We start from the raw sequence: 21,460 nt of genomic DNA on the forward strand, positions 1-21,460 counted from the left end.
GATATACTACTGTTAATTTGCTATATTGTAGTATTATATACCAGTATGTAATATTGTTTTATATTGTAATGTACTAGTTATTAGATTCTATTGTACTATACTATATTACTATGTCATACTGTTTTATATTGTACCATACTGTTATACTAATACATCATATTTTTTATATTTTCATATACTACTTGTATTACATTATACAGCATTAAACTATACAATTATTTTGTATTGAATTATACAGGTCCTTCTCAAAAAATTAGCATATTGTGATAAAGTTCATTATTTTCTGTAATGTACTGATAAACATTAGACTTTTATATATTTTAGATTCATTACACACCAACTGAAGTAGTTCAAGCCTTTTATTGTTTTAATATTGATGATTTTGGCATACAGCTCATGAAAACCCAAATTTCCTATCTCAAAAAATTAGCATATTTCATCCGACCAATAAAAGAAAAGTGTTTTTAATACAAAAAAAGTCAACCTTCAAATAATTATGTTCAGTTCTGCACTCAATACTTGGTCGGGAATCCTTTTGCAGAAATCACTGCTTCAATGCGGCGTGGCATGGAGGCAATCAGCCTGTGGCACTGCTGAGGTGTTATGGAGGCCCAGGATGCCTCGATAGCGGCCTTAAGCTCATCCAGAGTGTTGGGTCTTGCGTCTCTCAACTTTCTCTTCCCAATATCCCACAGATTCTCTATGGGGTTCAGGTCAGGAGAGTTGGCAGGCCAATTGAGCACAGTAATACCATGGTCAGTAAACCATTTACCAGTGGTTTTGGCACTGTGAGCAGGTGCCAGGTCGTGCTGAAAAATGAAATCTTTATCTCCATAAAGCTTTTCAGCAGATGGAAGCATGAAGTGCTCCAAAATCTCCTGATAGCTAGCTGCATTGACCCTGCCCTTGATAAAACACAGTGGACCAACACCAGCAGCTGACATGGCACCCCAGACCATCACTGACTGTGGGTACTTGACACTGGACTTCAGGCATTTTGGCATTTCCCTCTCCCCAGTCTTCCTCCAGACTCTGGCACCTTGATTTCCTAATGACATGCAAAATTAGCTTTCATCCGAAAAAAGTACTTTGGACCACTGAGCAACAGTCCAGTGCTGCTTCTCTGTAGCCCAGGTCAGGCGCTTCTGCCGCTGTTTCTGGTTCAAAAGTGGCTTGACCTGGTGAATGCGGCACCTGTAGCCCATTTCCTGCACACGCCTGTACATGGTGGCTCTGGATGTTTCTACTCCAGACTCAGTCCACTGCTTCCGCAGGTCCCCCAAGGTCTGGAATCGGTCCTTCTCCACAATCTTCCTCAGGGTCCGGCCACCTCTTCTCGTTGTGCAGCGTTTTCTGCCACACTTTTTCCTTCCCACAGACTTCCCACTGAGGTGCCTTGCTACAGCACTCTGGGAACAGCCTATTCGTTCAGAAATTTCTTTCTGTGTCTTACCCTCTTGCTTGAGGGTGTCAATGATGGTCTTCTGGACAGCAGTCAGGTCGGCAGTCTTACCCATGATTGCGGTTTTGAGTAATAATCCAGGCTGGGAGTTTTTAAAAGCCTCAGGAATCTTTTGCAGGTGTTTAGAGTTAATTAGTTGATTCAGATGATTAGGTTAATAGCTCGTTTAGAGAACCTTTTCATGATATGCTAATTTTTTGAGATAGGAATTTTGGGTTTTCATGAGCTGTATGCCAAAATCATCAATATTAAAACAATAAAAGGCTTGAACTACTTCAGTTGGTGTGTAATGAATCTAAAATATATGAAAGTCTAATGTTTATCAGTACATTACAGAAAATAATGAACTTTATCACAATATGCTAATTTTTTGAAAAGGACCTGTATTGTGATATACTGTTAGTTTATTATATTGTAATATACTATACCATTTTGCTTGATACATTATTATTTTATGCTATATTATATCATATAACATTTATGGTACTCCTCTTTGCCACCAAAGTATACTATTAACTAAATAACCCACACACAATTAACCTTTGCGTGTTAAACTTCTAGCCACAAGAGTGATTCAGATCAGTAACCAAGACATTCTTCAATAGCTGTTCACACTGAGTAATTGTGGTGAACCTGGGGAAGTCCTGCCGCTCCTGACCATGACAAGGATATTGCTGTGTGCATACAGTCTGGGGAACATAGTATTTCATTTCCAAAATGTGTTACAACAATTTCATGGTCAAAATAATTGACTCTTGATTCTTCATAATCATAAGCTTCACTTTATGTTACACATATTTATCAGAAAGCCGAGTGACCACTATTATGGCCATCATTTCAATGCACCAAAGGTTTTAACCCTGTCTAGATGTCCAGTAAAAAATTCTGACAGAAAATAGTAGAAATTCACTATGGAATAATTAGTTGTGGATATTGTTAATGTTCTACCAACAATACCACCCATCCCTCTTAAAGCAGCAACATCTCACAATTTTCTTAAATGTATCCTGTATTCTGTGAGAGTGCTCAGATGGAGGACTAGTGGGAGGGAAATGGAGCAAAAAAATGTTGATGTGTCACCAGTGTTTTACCATTCAAAATGGGGTATGAATGGGGTAGCAGCTTTCATACTCCTCTTTGAGGCAGTCGCTTTTCTGCCCTGCACGCAAAGGATTGGGTATGTTCAAATCCAACATGACCAATCCACTTTTTTATCTGCCATTGTGGGACAAATTGCTAAAATGATCAGATGTGCCCTTATGTACCCTTCTTTATGGCTTGAGATATCCAAATTACATAATATAACCTGGTATCAAAAAGCAGGAAATGCTCAACCCCATATGCAGATGTGCATTTATAACCGGGGGAGCAAATCCTGCACTTGTGGTACATTGCTAATGGCGATCCCCAGCAAGAGATGCATACAATGGAGGATGCCCGCAGCAGACTACAAGTGCTACATAGACATCCTACCCCAGAGAGCAAAATGTGTGGGTGTAATTGACTATATAAAATAAACATTTAGAAGAATAGGTGCACTACTGTTGTGGATGCAATCAACAAAATCTGACTAAACCCTCACACTGATGTTAAAAGTCTTTAGCCAATATATCCTTATATGAAGGACATACCGGAGCCCGCGCACCACGTCAAGGTATCTCAGGTGGCACGAGACCTAACACTAACCTACCTATAGGGAGCATTTGGTGCACCTGTGAGGCCTGCATCATATCAGTCAGCTCTGGGAGGGACTCAGAGCCTCCTACCTTCTCCCATTGCAGGTGTGGTTTCACACTGGAGGCAACTGGGTGCTGTTTGCTGTGAGTTGGACCTTACGCTTCTGTAATTCACCCACTGGCCCCTGGTACTGCCCATATGGCACAGGTAGGTTAGCGTTAGGTCCTGTGCCACCTGAGATACCTTGACATGGCTCCGTTATGTCCTTCATATAAGGATATATTGGCTAAAGTCTAATTTTTAACATCGGTGTAAAAATTTTGTTGATTCTATCCACCACAGTAGTGTACCTATTCTTCTAAATGTTGGCTTGAGATATCCGAACATGAGCTGAGCAAAATGACCAGTTTTAAAAAAATAAATGCTCCACAGAGTAATGAAAAGTTGCCACTCTTCTGAAGATATCTCCAGCCAAGAGGAAAGTTAAGGAAGGAGACATTGGTATGTCCACCTTAAAGGGTTTTTGGGGAGTAAAATATTGATAATCTATCCTCAGATTAGCTCTTCAATATCTGTTCGGTGGGGGTCCAACTCCTGGCACCTGGTTGATCAGCTGTGGTTTATTCATAGCCCGGTGACATCATGTTCCTTAGTCACATGGCCTACAGTATGTGAAGCTTAGTAGTCTCATTGAAGACAATGCTCCTGGGCTGCAATACCAAGCACAGCCACTAAACAATGTAAGGCATTTTGCTTGGAATGTTGTGAGGAGGCTGCAGAGCTAATCTGAGTGCTGCACTCTTTCAAACAGCTAATCGGCAGGGGTGCCAGGATTCAAACCCCTGACAATCTGATATTGATGATCTATCTTGATGATAAGTCATCAATATTGTACTCCCAGAAATTCTTTGATTTGCTGAAAATAACTGGACTGTGCTTTCTATGGCAGAGAATGAGCAGTAGTCATCCTTAATGGGAAGCTGTGATGGTATTCGGTAGGGAAGACATGGACAGTGAGCCCTCACTGGAACCCTGCCTGGTTTCCCTGCCTACTTGCAGTGCAAGCCTTAGGTGGCAAGTCCGCAACTGGTTGACGTTATCTAGTCTACTAAGGTGCAAAGCAGACAACACACAGAGACAAAAAAGACACAAAAGTAGAGTTGGACAGAAATGGGTCAGAACCAGATGGACGATACAGTACCAAAACAAGAATAGCCAAGCCGAGATCAGAATCAGATGGGAAACACAGTACCACATCACGAAGCAGAGGGTAGTCAAATAGCCAAGCTGAAATCAGAACCAGATGGGAAACATAGTGTCAAATCACGAGGCAGAGAGTGGTCAAAATCAAGGTGAGGTCAAATATACAATCCAAAAGCACACATAAAACCGGAACTCAGCGCTCCATAGGACAGTTTTCAACCAACTCAACCCACCACCCATCTCCCCCAGCGCACGAACACTGCAACTAGAAACACAGAATTGCGCTCTAGTGTTAGGGACACAAATGTATCATCAGGGAGCATGGCCTGGATGCACGTGCCAAAGCCAGAGACTGCAGCACAGTCGTTTCGGCCAGGAAAGTTTATGAGAGAAGCACTTTCAAGATATTCTTTTCTCTTCTTTTCCATTGCTGCCTCTTCACTGCAGTGTGTTCTGACAATACTAGAAGGCAATACCCTGGAGACTGATGTACCCATCCTGAAGGCCAAATAAAGCCATTGTGACTTCACACAATGCAAGGTGAACAGTCACGCTATTGTTTTTTTACATTAACAAGCTTTTTTTTTTTGCTGGTATTATCTATATTGCTACTTCTTTATTTTATGGAAGTATTCTAACCTAGAAGCATGGCTTCTACAATATGGTATACTATGGTGTCATGGGGAAGCACCCTGGGGTGTCAAATCATTTCAATTGATTTGATTACAGGTCTTTCCCCTTACAACTCACGCATGACCACTATTCTTCCCTGAATCCACTCCTTACTTCTATAGAAAAAGTAAAGCAAATTGCCCTGGGCGAACCTGGCCTAAGACAATCCTTGCTGTAAATTGTATAGATAGGCTAGGTCAACTTACTCCTTTTTTGACTTTGCAAAATAAAATCTATTCTGAATGTCATTTGAACTCAGCTTACAATAATTATTGAAGAAAAAAAGTGACAAAATTAAACAATCCACTCAACCAAGTTTGCAAATTAATCTTTTAATTTAAGTCCAAGCTCTGCAGCCTGAGTAATTTCAGATAACACACAGCAGATGAAAAACGCCAGATAATATCTATTTTCCATTATGGGAGTTTAGAACGCAAAAAAAAAAAAAAAAGACTTTTGCTGTGTTGAAATTCTAACTGTTCTTTTTCTTTATTTTGCATGTGGTTTATTATTTCCAATGGATCTGAAATCCCTATCTGTGTGATGATGTGACCTTTAATCTGGAAAAGCTTTCTGAGCTTCTTAAAGTGAATACTTTATACTCATCTGACTGCATAGCAATAGACAGTTTTATGGAATGGTTCAGAACAAGGGAGTAATTTCATGAGCCATGACAAAGATGCAGAATAGGTCCTGTTCATGTGATGTAAAAAAACATTATAGGGCATGCTGTAAATAGTAGGGCTCTGCTCTTCTCTGATGCATAAGCTTGAAAAAATAAACATATACAGTGGATATAAAAAGTCTACACACCCCTGTTAAAATGTCAGGTTTCTGTGCTGTAAAAAAATGAGACAAAGATAAATCATTTCAGAACTTTTTCCACCTTTAATGTGACCTATAAACTGTACCACTCAATTGAAAAACAAACTGAAATCTTTTAGGTGGAGGGAAGAAAAAATAAAAAATAAAAAAATAATGTGGTTGCATAAGTGTGCTTATAACTGGGGATGTAGCTGTGTTCAGAATTAAGCAATCACATTCAAAATCATGTTAAATAGGAGTCAGCATACACCTGGAATAATTTAAAGCGCCTCTAATTAAGCCCAAATAAAGTTCAGATGCTCTAGTTGGTCTTTCCTGAAATTTTCTTAGTCGCATCCCACAGCGAAAGCCATGGTCCACAGACAGTTTCAAAACATCAGAGGGATCTTATTGTTTAAAGGTATCAGTCAGGAGAAGGGTACAACACAATTTCCAAGGCATTAGATATACCATGGAACACAATGAAGACAGTCATCATCAAGTGGAGAAAATATGGCACAGCAGTGACATTACTAAGAACTGGACGTCCCTCCAAAATTGATGAAAAAACTAGGAGAAAACTGGTCTGGGAGGCTACCAAGAGGCCTACAACAACATTAAAGGAGCTGCAGGAATATTTGGCTGTGTGTTACATGTGACAACAATCTCCCGTATTCTTCATATGTCTGGGCTATGGGGTAGAGTGGCAAGACGAAAGCCTTTTCTTACAAAGAAAAACATCCAAGCCAGGCTACATTTTGCAAAAACACATCTGAAGTCTCCCAAAAGCATGTGGGAAAAGGTGTTATGGTTTGATGAAACCAAGGTTGAACGTTTTGGCCATAATTCCAAAAGATATGTTTGGAGCAAAAACAACACTGCACATCACCAAAAGAACACCATACCCATAGTGAAGCATGGTGGTGGCAGCATCATGCTTTGGGGCTGTTTTTATTTTCAGCTGGAACTGGGGCCTTAGTTAAGCTAGAGGGAATTATGAACAGGTCCAAATACCAGTCAATATTGACACAAAACCTTCAGGCTTCTGCTAGAAAGCTGAACATGAAGAGGAACTTCATCTTTCAGCATGCCAACGACCAAAAGTATGCATCTAAATCAACAAAGGAATGGCTTCACCAGATGAAGATTAAAGTTTTGGAATGGTCCAGCCAGAGCCCAGACCTGAATCCGATTGAAAATCTGTGGGGTGATCTGAAGAGGGCTGTACACAGGAGATGCCCTCACAATCTGACAGATTTGGAGTTTTCCACAAATAAAATAAACTAAATATGTAAAAATAAAATTTTTAAAAGTTACCACTGTGTGTGTTGGTTTTTTCTTGGCGTCGCTGACGAACTGTGTGAAGTGGATTATTTTCACAAAAAGTCACATTCCATTCAAAAAAGTGGTCGTGCTGCCTTCCACGGATTCCAGCCTCCAAGTATAGAAAGAGATGATGACAGCTCTTTTCATGCAGCCCCAACACAGAGTTCCAGCAAAAGAAGATCTCCACCACGGATATTTCTTCTGCAGATTAAAAGGTTTCGGGGCACATAGTAAAGTTCCACCAACTTTTTGTGTTTCTAAAATCCTTTTATTATACTCACAAGAGAAATAAAATAGCAGGCATATAAGTATCTGCAGCACCGCCCGACCCGGGTGTTGCCAAAAGAGCTTCGTCAGGGACCAACACTCCACCCTTCCTTGGGCGTCATCTTATACAAGTGAAAATACCAGGAGGCACACCCCTCCCTCCTTATACAAAATTTCAAAATATTCACTTCAATAAAAGACCTTTTCATATTTTTTTGCCACAGAATTTTTCATAAAGACTAAAATAATACCTCATTTAAAACCATCAAAATTCACACACCCATCCTTTGATGTTATACTCTACCCTATTTCTTGCAATTATTTTCTGTATATTCCTTTGCTTTTTGTCATCCTTGGTGCTATTCCTGCATGCAATGCAGAAACCGCACCATGTGAGCAGTCTTTTTTTCTTATTTTTTATTTTTTATGTGGATATGACTATGCACCAAGGTGTCACGCAGATTTGGGGTTTTTCTATATAAAATCTCCGGTCTCACCGGAATTACATCCCCCAAAATAGGGTCATTTTGTAAGTCTACTTTCACACTAGTGTTTTGGCTTTCCGTTTGTGAGATCCGTTCAGGGCTCTCACAAGCGGTCCAAAACGGATCAGTTTGCATTCTAATGCATTCTGAATGGAAAAGGATCCACTCAGAATGCATCAGTTTGCATCAGTTCCGTCTCCATTCCGCTTTGGAGACGGACACCAAAATGCTGCTTGGTTAAGCCATTCTGTTGTTGATTTACTTCTATGCTTTGGGTCGTTGTCCTGTTGCAACACCCATCTTCTGTTGAGCTGTTCAGCTGGTGGACAGATGGCCTTAAGTTCTCCTGCAAAATGTCTTGATAAACTTGGGAATTCATTTTTCCTTCGATGATAGCAATCCGTCCAGGCCCTGACGCAGCAAAGCAGCCCAAAACCATGATGCCCCCACCACCATACTTCATAGTTGAGATGAGGTTTTGATGTTAGTGTGTTGTGCCTCTTTTTATCCACACATAGTGTTGTGTGTTTCTTCCAAACAAATCAACTTTGGGTTCTACTGTCCACAGAATATTTTGCCAGTACTGCTGTGGAACATCCAGGTGCTCTTGTGCAAACTGTAAACGTGCAACAATGCTTTGGACAGCAGTGGCTTCCTCTGTGGTATCTTACCATGAAATCCATTCTTGTTTAGTGTTTTACATATTGTAGATTCGCTAACAGGGATGTTAGCATATGCCAGAGACTTTTGTAAGTCTTTAGCTGACACTCTAGGATTCTTCTTCACCTCAATGAGCAGTCTGCGCTGTGCTCTTGCAGTCATTTTTACAGGACGGCCACTCCAGGGGAGAGCAGCAGCAGTGTTGAACTTTCTCCATTTATAGACAATTTGTTTTTTTAGACAAGGCTTTTGGAGATACTTTTATAACCCTTTCCAGTTTTATGAAAGTCAACAATTCTTAATCGTAGGTCTTCTGAGAGCTCTTTTGTGTGAGGCATCATTCACATCAGGCAATGCTTCTTGTGAAAAGCAAACCCAGGACTGGTGAGTGTTATTTATAGGGCAGGGCAGCTGTAACCAACACCTCCAATCTCATCTCATTGATTGGACTCCAGTTGGCTGACACCTCACTCCAATTAGCTCTTGGAGATGTCATTAGTCTAGGGGTTCACATACTTTTTCCACCTGCACAGTGAATGTTTATATGGTGTGTTCAATTAAAACATGGTAACATTTAATTCTTTGTGTGTTATTAGTTTAAGCAGACTGTGATTGTCTATTGTTGTGACTTAGATGAAGATCAGATCACATTTTATAACCAATTTGTGCAGAAATCCTTATCATTCCAAAGGGTTCACATACTTTTTCTTGCAACTGTATATATATATATAAAAAAAAAAACTTTCTGTGGTTAAAGCAAGGTAGTAGGATCTTGAGTATTGGGAGAAAAAAAATCCCTGCTTCTGAATTATGTGACTGGTACTGTACTAAAAAAAGGGGAAGGATCTAAAATGTTTATTAGGAATTTTGGTATATGATGGGTGCGTGAATTTTGATGGTTTTAAATGAGGTATTATTTTAGAATTTATGAAAAATTCTGTGGCAAAAAACATATGGAAAGGTCTTTTATTGAAGTGAATATTTAGAAAATTTGTATAAGGAGGGAGGGGTGTAGCTCCCGGTATGTTCACTTGTATATGAAGATGCCCAGGAAGGGTGGACCATTTGCCCCTGACGAAGCTCTTTTGGCGAAACCCGGGTTGGGTGGTGCAGATACTTATGTTCAATGCCTGCTATTTTATTTCTCTTGTGAGTATAATAAAAGGATTTTAGAAACACAAAAGTTGGTGGAACTTCACTATGTGCCCCCCCGAAACCTTTTAATCTGCAGAAGGAATATCTGTGGTGGAGATCTTCTGGAGAGCACCCGACAGGTTTAGGGAGGGTGATGAGGGACTGATGGTTCCCCTATCCTTCCCTAAGGTGGTCAGAGGGCCCATATATGGGATGTTCCTGGTGGATTAGGTGGCAGATGGGGGAATGGAAGGGAACGGGTTAAATGGCAAGGTGGTGTGGCTAATAGAGGGAAGGGGAGGTGGCCTTTGTGGAGGATAAATACGCCCTCCCCTGCTCCTGCCTCTTCCTCTGTCCGGTGAAGGAAGCTGGTCCCGCCCGCCCTGTGTTATGGTTTTTGATTTTAATGCCTGGTTGGTCATTTTGTGTTTCCTTTTTCGAGGTTCCTAGTGGTGCGGAATTAGGAAGTCAAGGCTGGCGGCAATGTGGAGATCTGAAGCTTGATGGGAGATGATCTGGAGCACGTGCCCTCTGATGTTCAGGGGTTGGCACACGCACAGAAGGAGTGGTTCGGAGGAGGAGTTTATAATTGCCTGTATAATGTGAGCTGTGGCCGACAATCACCCAGTAAAAGAGAGTTATAAAGTTGAAAGGTTGTCCGTGTCCTTTGTTATAAATTAAGTTGGGGAGGGAAAGGGTCCGAAGGTAGGTGTTATCCTAACCCCCCTTTTTCCCTGAATACCAGCAGTCTTTTGCTGGAACTCTGTGTTGGGGCTGCACGAAAATGGAATGTGACAGATTTGGAGTGTTTTTGCAAAGAAGAGTGGGAAAATCTTGCCAAGTCAAAATGTGCCATGCTGATAGACTCATACCCAGACTGAGTGCTGTAATAAAATCAAAAGGTGCTTCAACAAAGTATTAGTTAAAGGGTGTGCACCTTATGCAACCATATTATTTTATTTTTATATTTTTTCTTCCCTCTACCTAAAAGATTTCAGTTTGTTTTTCAATTGAGTTTATAGGTCAAACTAAAGGTGGAAAAAATTCTGAAATGATTTATCTTTGTCTCATCTTTTTACATCACAGAAACCTGAAATTTTAACAGGGGTGTGTAAACTTTTTATATCCACTGTATATTGTTCACTGCTTGAGAAAGATCCCAGGAAGCTGATCGAAACGTTGCGGGTCTGGTGAATAAAGTTTTTCTACTATTTTACACCTTGGAAGTGCCATGGAATTTCTTTAGCCACTGTATATTGTGGGGATTTGCTGTGGTAGACAGGCTTGCGGACACAGTATACAGTGTTTTATTCACACATAAGGAAAACACAAAAAGTTGGTTTCAAGGAAAAAACAGTCACCTTGAGTCTGGTGTTTGTTCACACCAGGCAGCAGCACTTAAGTCCTTGGGTGAAACAGATGTCCGTGTGCTTTCATCCATACAAGATAGCAGGCCTTAATCCTGGGTCAAACTCTCAGGCCCCAACACAGAGACTGGCAAAGCTCCACTGACAGATGGAGGATAATTCACACCCAGCTGAGACTGCTGGCTGGGTTTTATATCCCTAACCAAAACTCGACCTGGAATGTGGGGAACAGCCACCCACCCTGCACTTTGGCTGCTCCCAGTAAGAGCCAACCCAGTTCGGCTTTACAGCCACACCAAATAACCAATAGTGTCAGTCAGCAGTAGCTGCCGCTGACACTTAAAATTACTGGCTCTTACCTCACCGAGGCCAGGAACCTCGGTGACACATATCTTCTGTCAATGACGGACCCTTGCGCTTTCCTACATACCTCCCCCTTTGTTCAACCCTGAGGGGGTGAACACCCACCAGACAGTGTACCCGGGACAGTGCATCTGCATTTCCCTGTAACCTGCCTGCCCTATGTTACACCGAAAATGGTCGGTTACCAGACAGAACTTTCTCCCCAACAGATAATAGCGGAGAGACTCGAGTGCCCACTTGATGGCCAGGCACTCTCTCTCCACTATACTGTACCTAGTCTCGGCTGGGGTAAATTTGCGGCTCAGGAAAACAACGGGATGTTACTCCCCATTGATGTCCTGAGAGAGTACAGCTCCGAGGCTTACTTCAGAGGCATCTGTCTGTACCACAAACTCCCTCTTGAAGTCGGGCGTAACCAACACCGGGGACCCACACAGGGCTGACTTCAGAGCAGAGAAAGCCTTTTCCGCCTGCTCATTCCACTGGACCATCACTGACTTGCGTCCCTTTAAAGGGCCTGTCAATGGTGCAGCGACTGTAGCAAAGTGGGGGACAAACCTCATATAGTATCCCACCATTCCCAGGAATAACTTTACTTGCCAAAGTAGTGACCGGTCGTGGCCAATTCCGAATTGCCTCAATTTTATTTACCTGAGGTTTAATAATTCCACGCCCAATTACATACCCCAGGTACTTGGTCTCTTCTAACCCTATCGAGCGTATCGACTATGTGGACGGAGTACAATGTCCTTTAGAGTACAATGATGACGAGCCCCCAAGGTGGCGGAGACGCCACCAGGCGGAGCAAGGGGACCCCCTTTCCTGATTCCTGATTTTGTTGGCCAATCAGGAATACAGATTCCCACAGTGGACTTCACTGAATATGACTATTTTTTTTTTTTTTTTTCAGTGACCACTTTGTGAATCTGATGGTGGAGCAAACAAACTTGTTCGCCAAACAGTTCAATGCTCAACACCTGGGCTCCTTTTTGGCTAGGTCTGGCGGCTGCAGCCGAGATGAGGACGTTTTGGGGCCTCGTGCTGCACATGGGCCTAGTAAAAAAAAACTGTGTCAGGCAGTACTGGAGTGGGGACGTCCTCTACCAGACCCCACTCTACTGTATGGCCATGACACGTTCCTATTTTGAGGCCATCCGGAAATGCCTGCATTATGCAGATAATGCAGCATGTCCCCCCGAGGTGATCCTGCCTATGACCGCCTGTACAAAATCAGGCCGGTCATCGATCACTTCGGGGCCAAATTTTTGGAGGCCTATGTAACTGGAATGGAGGTCCAGGTTGATGAGTCTCTCATTGCTTTGAAGGGGAGACTCATTTTCCACCAGTATGTTCCCTCTAAGCGGGCGAGGTATGGCGTGAAGCTGTACAAACTTTGTGAGAGTACCTCAGTGTACACTTACAAGTTTTGTGTGTACGAGGAGCGAGATTCCCGTATTGAACCTCCAGAATGTCCCCCCACTCTGGGTGTTAGCGGGAAACTTGTGTGGGACCTTATGCACCCACTGCTAGATAAGGGTTACCACCTGTACGTGGGTAACTTTTATACTAGTATCCTCTTGTTCCAGTCCCTCGCCGCCAGATCCACGCAGTCTCCCTACCCACCCCCTCCAGGTACCTATCACCAGGGGTGAGACCCGTGCCCTTACCAGTGGAAACCTGTTGCTGGTCAGATATAAGGACAAGAGCATCGGTAACAGCATCACCCCTGTCCCTGTGCGAGGTACCGCGGCAACGGTCCTCAAGCCTGATTGTATCATCGACTACAATGGGAGGAGTTGATCTCTCTGATCAAGTCCTCAAGCCATATAACGCCATGCACAAAACCCGGGCATAGTACAAAAAAGTTGCGGTCTACTTGGTACAGGTTGTCTTGTACAACTCTTTTGTTCTGTCCAGGAGCACTGGCAACACAGGGAAATTCCTCCAGTTCTATGAGGCAGTCCTCAAGGCCCTGATCTTTTCTGACCAGGAAAGAGCAGGCCGGAGTACATCGGGAACTGGAGGCGCCTGAATCGTCCCTGGCCAACACTTTCCAGGTGTGGTCCCCCATACTGGAAAGAAGGGACGGTCTAAAAAAAAAGTGCAGTGTGTCACAGGAGGGAGATATGGAAGGACACCACCACTCAATGTGACACGTGCCCCGATCATCCGGGCCTCTGCATTGACGGTTGCTTCAGGGAGGGTTGCTTCAGGGAGTACCACACTTCCATGGAGTTCTAAATTTATAATCCCCTTCCCCAATTTTAATTCCATTTAGCCACTGACAATCACCCAGAAAAAAAAATTAAAAAAACAACTATAGCTCTCATGACCTTCTCATGGCTTTTTTTTTCACCTTACATCACAAAAAGTGTAATAGCAAGCAATGAAAAAGTCATATGCACCCCAAAATAGTGCCAATAAAATTGTCCCCTCATCCCGCAAAAAAATGAGCCCCTTCTTAAGACAATAGGCTAAAAACAAAAAAAAATGACTCTCAGATTATGGAGATGCTAAAAAGTTTTTTTTTGTTTAAAAAAGGATATTATGGTATAGTGTAAAACCTAAATAAATTTAAAAAGTAGACATATTAGGTATTGCTGTGTCCATACGAATATGCTCTATAAAAATAATACATGACCTAACCTCTATAATGAACACAGTAAAAAAAACAAGAAAAAAAAAACGATGCCAAAACAGCAATTTTTTCCCAAATTTTCAATTTTAATCCATTTGTTCCGTTAACAAAGCAAGGGTTAACAGTCAAACAAAACTCTATATTTATTGCCCTGATTCTGTAGTTTTCAGAAACACACCATATGTGGTTGTAAAATGCTGTATGGCCAAACGGCAGGACGCAAAAGCAAAGGAGCGCCATATGGTTTTTGGAACACAGATTCTGCTGGACTGTTTTTTTTTTTACACCATGTCCCATTTGAATCCCCCCTGATGCACCACCCCTAGAGTAGAAACTTCATAAAAGTGACCCCATCTAAGAAACTGCACCCCTCAAGATATTTAAAACTGATTTTACAAACTTTTTTAACCCTTTAGGTGTTCCACAAGGGTTATTGGCAAATGGAGATGAAATTTCAGAATTTAAATTTTTGGGCAAATTTTCTATTTTAACCGCCTCCGGACCGCCGAACGCAGGATTGCGTCCTGGCGGCAGTCGATCTGTTCCTTCTTGACGCGCCGGCGCATCATCTCGCGAGGAGCGCGCGTTCACAGGAACCGGCAGGTAAACGAGTAGATCTACAGCCTGCCAGCGGCGATCATTCGCTGGCAGGCTGTAGATGCGATTTTAACAGCAAAAAGGTATATTAGATGCTGTTTTGATAACAGCGTCTAATATACCTGCTACCTGGTCCTCTGGTGGTCCCTTTTGCTTGGATCGACCACCAGAGGACACAGGCAGCTCTGTAAGTAGCACCAAACACCACTACACAACACCCCCCCTGTCACTTATTAACCCCTTATTAAACCCTGATCACCCCATATAGACTCCCTGATCACCCCCCTGTCATTGATCACCCCCCTGTAAGGCTCCATTCAGACGTCTGTATGTGTTTTGTGGATCCGCGGATCCGATCCGCAAAACACATACGGACGTCTGAATGGAGCCTTACAGGGGGGTGATCAATGAAAGGGGGGTGATCACCCATATAGACTCCCTGATCACCCCCCTGTCATTGATCACCCCCCTGTAAGGCTCCATTCAGACATCCGTATGTGTTTTGCAGATCCGGGGATCCGCAAAACACGGACACCGTGGATCCGCAAAACACGGACACCGGCAATGTGCTTTTTGCAGATTTTTCTGCATTGCCAGAACTATATAGAAAATGCCTTTTCTTGTCCGCAATTGCGGACAAGAATAGGACATGTTCTATAGGCTCTACAAAAAACGCAGTGTTCGCCCGATCAGGCCTGATCTTGTGCGCACACTTGCGTTCAGTCCGCCCCACCGCAGTGACTGAAATATTATTTTTCTGATCACTGCAAAAACACCGTAAAATCGCTGCGGCGCTATAAAGATCACTTTTGAGGGGCATGGCGAGTTCATAGAAGATTTTTTTTTTTTTTGCCACAAGTTAGCGGAAATTGTTTTTTATTTAGTTTTTTTGTTTTTTCTTAACCCCTTAAGGACATAGGACGTACCGGTACGCCCTATTTCCCGAGTCCTTAAGGACCAAGGACGTACCGGTACGTCCTGACTTTAAAATCGGCATTCCGGCGCCGCAGGGGTTAATTTGAACAGGATGCCGGCTGAAATCATTCAGCCGGCATCCTGTTAAAACGCCAGGGGGGGTCATGTGACCCCCCCGTGTCGGCGATCGCAGCAAACCGCAGGTCAATTCAGACCTGCGGTTTGCTGCGCTTTTTGCAGTTTCTGATCCCCGCGGTCCCGGACCGCGGGGATCAGAAACTTTAGAGTGCCTAAAATCAATATAGTACACCCCCCCTGCACCCCTGCATGATTTGATGGCGGCGGGTGGTGCAGGGGGGGTGTCGCAGGCGGTGGGGGCGTTGCGGGAGGCGGGCGGTGCGGCAGGCGGGATCGCGATCCCCCGCCCGCCTCCTATTGCGTAATCGTTGGTGTACAGTGGGTATACCAGGGTGCCAGCACATTGCTGGCACCCTGGTATAAACGGCTGACATAGTTGATGCGATGTCAGCCGTTTAACCCTTTCCATACAGCGGTCCGTACGGACCGCTGTATGGAAAAGGTTAACAGTAAGAGGGAGCTCCCTCCCTCTCCGATCGGAGGGCTGCTGTGCCTTTGCAGCCCCCCGATGGGAGAGGGAGAGAGCCCCCAGACAGCCCCCCAGAGCCCCGTCCTTACCCTTCCCCGTCTGCGCAGTTCTGACCATAACTGAGCAGACGGGGAAGGTTCCCATGGCAACAGGACGCCTGCTCAGGCGTCCTGCTGTCCATGGTGCTGAACAGATCTGTGCTGAAAGCATAGATCTGTTCAGTGTAAGTAAAATACAGTGCAGAACCCTATATAGGTTCTGTACTGTATTTTACAGACATCAGACCCACTGGATCTTCAAGAACCAAGTGGGTCTGGGTCAAAAAAATAAAAAAAATAAGTGAAAAAAGTTAAGATAAAAAAAAAAAACATTTATCACTGAATAAAAATTAAAAAAATAAAATAAACTACACATATTAGGTATCGCCGCGTCCGTAACGACCTGATCTATAAAATGGTCATGTTACTTTCCCCGCACAGTGAACGCCATAAAAATAAAAAAATAAAAACTATGAGAAAATTGAAATTTTGCCCACCTTACTTCCCAAAAAAGGTAATAAAAGTGATCAAAAAAGTCGCATGTACGCCAAAATAGTACCAATCAAACCGTCATCTCATCCCGCAAAACATGAGACCCTACTCAAGATAATCGCCCAAAAACTGAAAAAACTATGGCTCTTAGACTATGGAAACACTAAAACATCATTTTTTTTGTTTCAAAAATAAAATCATTGTGTAAAACCTACATAAATAAAAATAAAGTATACATATTAGGTATTGCCGCGTCCGTATTGACCGGCTCTATATAAATATCACATGACCTAACCCCTCAGGTGACCACCGTAAAAAAAAAAAAAAAAAAACTGTGTAAAAAAAGCAATTTTTTGCCATCTTACGTCACAAAAAGTGTAATAGCAAGCGATCAAAAAGTCATATGCACCCTAAAATAGTGCCAATCAAACTGTCATCTCATCCCGCAAAAAATTAGACCCTACTCAAGATAATCGCCCAAAAACTGAAAAAACTATGGCTCTCAGACTATGGAGACACTAAACAATTTTTTGGTTTTAAAAATGAAGTTATTGTATAAAACTTACATAAATAAAAAAAATTGTATACATATTAGGTATCGCTGCGTCCGTGACAACCTGCTCTATAAAATTACCACATGATCTAACCTGTCAGATGAATGTTGTAAATAACAAAAAAAAAACGTGCCAAAAAAGCTATTTCTTGTTACCTTGCCGCACAAAAAGTGTAATATAGAGCAACCAAAAATCATATCTACCCTGAACTAGTACCAACAATACTGCCACCCTATTCCGTACTTTCTAAAATGGGGTCACTTTTTTGGAGTTTCTAATCTAGGGGTGCATCAGGGGGGCTTCAAATGGGACATGGTGTCAAAAAACCAGTCCAGCAAAATCTGCCTTCCAAAAACCATGTGGCATTCCTTTCCTTCTGCGCCCTGCTGTGTGCGCGTACAGCGGTCTACAACCACATATGAGGTGTTTCTGTAAACTACAGAATCAGGGCCATAAATAATGAGTTTTGTTTGGCTGTTAACCCTTGCTTTGTAACTGGAAAAAAAATATTAAAATGGAAAATCTGCCAAAAAATTGAAATTTTGAAATTGTATCTCTATTTTCCATTAAATCTTGTGCAACACCTAAAAGGTTAACAAAGTTTGTAAAATCAGTTTTGAATACCTTGAGGGGTGTAGTTTCTTAGATGGGGTCACTTTTATGGAGTTTCTACTCTAGGGGTGCATCAGGGGGCTTCAAATGGGACATGGTGTCAAAAAAACTGTCCAGCAAAATCTGGCTTCCAAAAACCATACGGCGCACCTTTCACTCTACGCCCCGCTGTGTGGCCGTACAGTAGTTTACGGCCACATATGGGGTGTTTCTGTAAACGGCAGAGTCAGGGCAATAAAGATACAGTCTTGTTTGGCTGTTAACCCTTGCTTTGTTAGTGGAAAAAATGGGTTAAAATGGAAAATTAGGCAAAAAAATGAAATTCTCAAATTTCATCCCCATTTGCCAATAACTCTTGTGCAACACCTAAAGGGTTAACGAAGTTTGTAAAATCAGTTTTGAATACCTTGAGAGGTGTAGTTTCTTAGATGGGGTCACTTTTATGGAGTTTCTACTCTAGGGGTGCATCAGGGGGCTTCAAATGGGACATGGTGTCAAAAAAACTGTCCAGCAAAATCTGGCTTCCAAAAACCATACGGCGCACCATTCCCTCTACGCGCCGCTGTGTGGCCGTACAGTAGTTTACGGCCACATATGGGGTGTTTCTGTAAACGGCAGAGTCAGGGCAATAAAGATACAGTCTTGTTTGGCTGTTAACCCTTGCTTTGTTAGTGGAAAAAATGGGTTAAAATGGAAAATTAGGCAAAAAAATGAAATTCTCAAATTTCATCCCCATTTGCCAATAACTCTTGTGCAACACCTAAAGGGTTAACAGAGTTTGTAAAATCAGTTTTGAATACCTTGAGGGGTGTAGTTTATAGAATGGGGTCATTTTTGGGCGGTTTCTATTATGTAAGCCTCGCAAAGTGACTTCAGAGCTGTAGTGGTCCCTAAAAATTGGGTTTTTGTAAATTTCTGAAAAAATTCAAGATTTGCTTCTAAACTTTTAAGCCTTGTAACATCCCCAAAAAATAAAATATCATTCCCAAAATAATTCAAACATGAAGTAGACATATGGGGAATGTTAAGTCATCACAATTTTTGGGGGTATTACTATGTATTACAGAAGTAGAGAAACTGAAACTTTGAAATTTGCTAATTTTTCCTAATTTTTGGTAAATTAGGTATTTTATTATGCAAAAAAATTAATTTTTTTGACTTTATTTTACCAGTGTCATGAAGTACAATATGTGACGAAAAAACAATCTCAGAATGGCCTGTATAAGTAAAAGCGTTTTAAAGTTATCAGCACTTAAAGTGACACTGGTCAGAATTGCAAAAAATGGCCTGGTCCTTAAGGTGAAAATGAGCCTGGTCCTTAAGGGGTTAAAAAGTCTCATATTCCACTAACTTGTGACAAAAAATAAAATCTCACGTGAACTCACCATACCCCTCACGGAATCCAAATGCGTAAAAATTTTTAGACATTTATATTCCAGACTTCTCACGCTTTAGGGCCCCTAAAATGCCAGGGCAGTATTAATAACCCACAAATGACCCCATTTTGGAAAGTGGACACCCCAAGGTATTCGCTGAGGGGCATATTGAGTCCATGAAAGATTGAACCATTTGTCACAAGTTAGCGGAAAGGGAGACTTTGTGAGAAAAAATAAATTAATCAATTTCCGCTAACTTGTGGCAAAAAAAATAAATTCTATGAACTCGCCATGCCCCTCACGGAATACCTTGGGGTGTCTTCTTTCCAAAATGGGGTCACATGTGGGGTATTTATACTGCCCTGGCATTTTAGGGGCCCTAAAGCATGAGAAGAAGTCTGGAATCCAAATGTCAAAAAAAGCCCTCCTAAAAGGAATTTGGGCCCCTTTGCGCACTTGGCCGTAAAAAAGTGTCACACATGTAGTATCGCCGTACTCAGGAGAAGTTGGGCAATGTGTTTTGTGGTGTCTTTTTACATATAACCATGCTGGATGAGAGAAATATCTCTCTAAAATGACAACTTTGTATGAAAAAATGTGAAAACTTTTAGATATTTTAGATATTTCTCTCACCCAGCATGGGTATATGTAAAAATACACCTCAATACACATTGCCCTACTTCTTTTGAGTTCAGCGATACCACATGTGTGACACTTTTTTGCAGCCAAGGTGCCCAAAGGGGCCCAAATTCTAAAGAGCACCTATAGGATTTCACAGGGCATTTTTACGCATTTGGATTCCAAACTACTTCTCACGCTTTAGGTCCCCTAAAATGCCAGGGGAGTATAAATACCCCACAAGTGACCCCATTTTGGAAAGAAGACATTCCAAGGTATTTCGTGATGGGCATAGTGAGTTCATGGAAGTTTTTATTTTTTGTCACAAGTTAGTGGAATATGAGACATTGTAAGAAAAAAAAAACTTATTTTCCGCTAACTTGTGACAAAAAATAAAAACTTCTATGATTTCACTATGCCCATCAGCGAATATCTTAGGGTGTCTACTTTTCGAAATGGGGTCATTTGTGGGGTGTTTCTACTGTCTGGGCATTGTCAGGTGCTCAGAAAGTCAGAGCTGCTTCAAAATGCGGAAATTCACATTTTTGTACCATAGTTTGTAAACGCTATAACTTTTGCGCAAACCAATAAATATACACTTGTTGATTTTTTTTTATCAAAGTCATGTAGAACAATAAATTTAGAGAAAAATTTATATAGAAATGTAGTTTTATTTGAAAAAATTTAGAACTGAAAGTGAAAAATGTCATTTTTTTGTAAAAATTTCGGTAAATTTCGATTAATAACAAAAAAGTAAAAATGTCAGCAGCAATGAAATACCACTAAATGAAAGCTCTATTAGTGAGAAGAAAAGGAGGTAAAATTCATTTGGTTAATAAAGTTTGTAAAATCAGTTTTGAATACCTTGATGGGCTTCGTTTCCAAAATGGGGTCATTTTTCGGTGGTTTCTTTTATGTAAGCCTCACAAAGTGACTTCAGAACTGAACTGGTCCTTAAAAAGTGGGTTTTGAAAAATTGCTGAAAAATTTCAAGATTTGCTTCTAAACTTCTAAGCCTTGTAACGTTCTTAAAAAAATAAAATGGAATTCCCAAAATGATCCAAACATGAAGTAGACATATGGGGAATGTAAATTAATAACTATTTGTGTAGTTATTACTATGTATTATGTATTATAGAAGTAGAGAAATTGAAACTTGGAAATTTGCTAATTTGGTATTTTTTGATAAATAAAAATTATTATTTTTTACTCCATTTTATCAGTGTCATGAAGTACAACATGTGAAGAAAAAACTATCTCAGAAATGCCTGGATAAGTAAAAGCGTTTTAAAGTTATTCACACATAAATTGACACTGGTCAGATTTGCAAAAAATGACCTGGTCCTTAAGTTGAAAATGATCCAGGTCCTTAAGGGATTAAACCTTCTGTTTCCATAGAACGGTGCTAGAGGAATTACAGAGTAATAGTCTGGTTAGACTAAAAGTCAGAGATACCAAAATTCTTCCAATGCCACAGTGCAAAAGGCACTTCCTAGTGCTGCTCCTGCCAAAGTGAAACAATTGCACTCAATGGGCGAAGTGTTCGCGAACCGCAAGTTCGGGGCGGGTCCCATTTAATTTAATGGCAGGCGA

This window comes from Bufo gargarizans, chromosome 6 (assembly GCF_014858855.1).
Source record: "Bufo gargarizans isolate SCDJY-AF-19 chromosome 6, ASM1485885v1, whole genome shotgun sequence".
Classification (NCBI taxonomy): domain Eukaryota; kingdom Metazoa; phylum Chordata; class Amphibia; order Anura; family Bufonidae; genus Bufo; species Bufo gargarizans.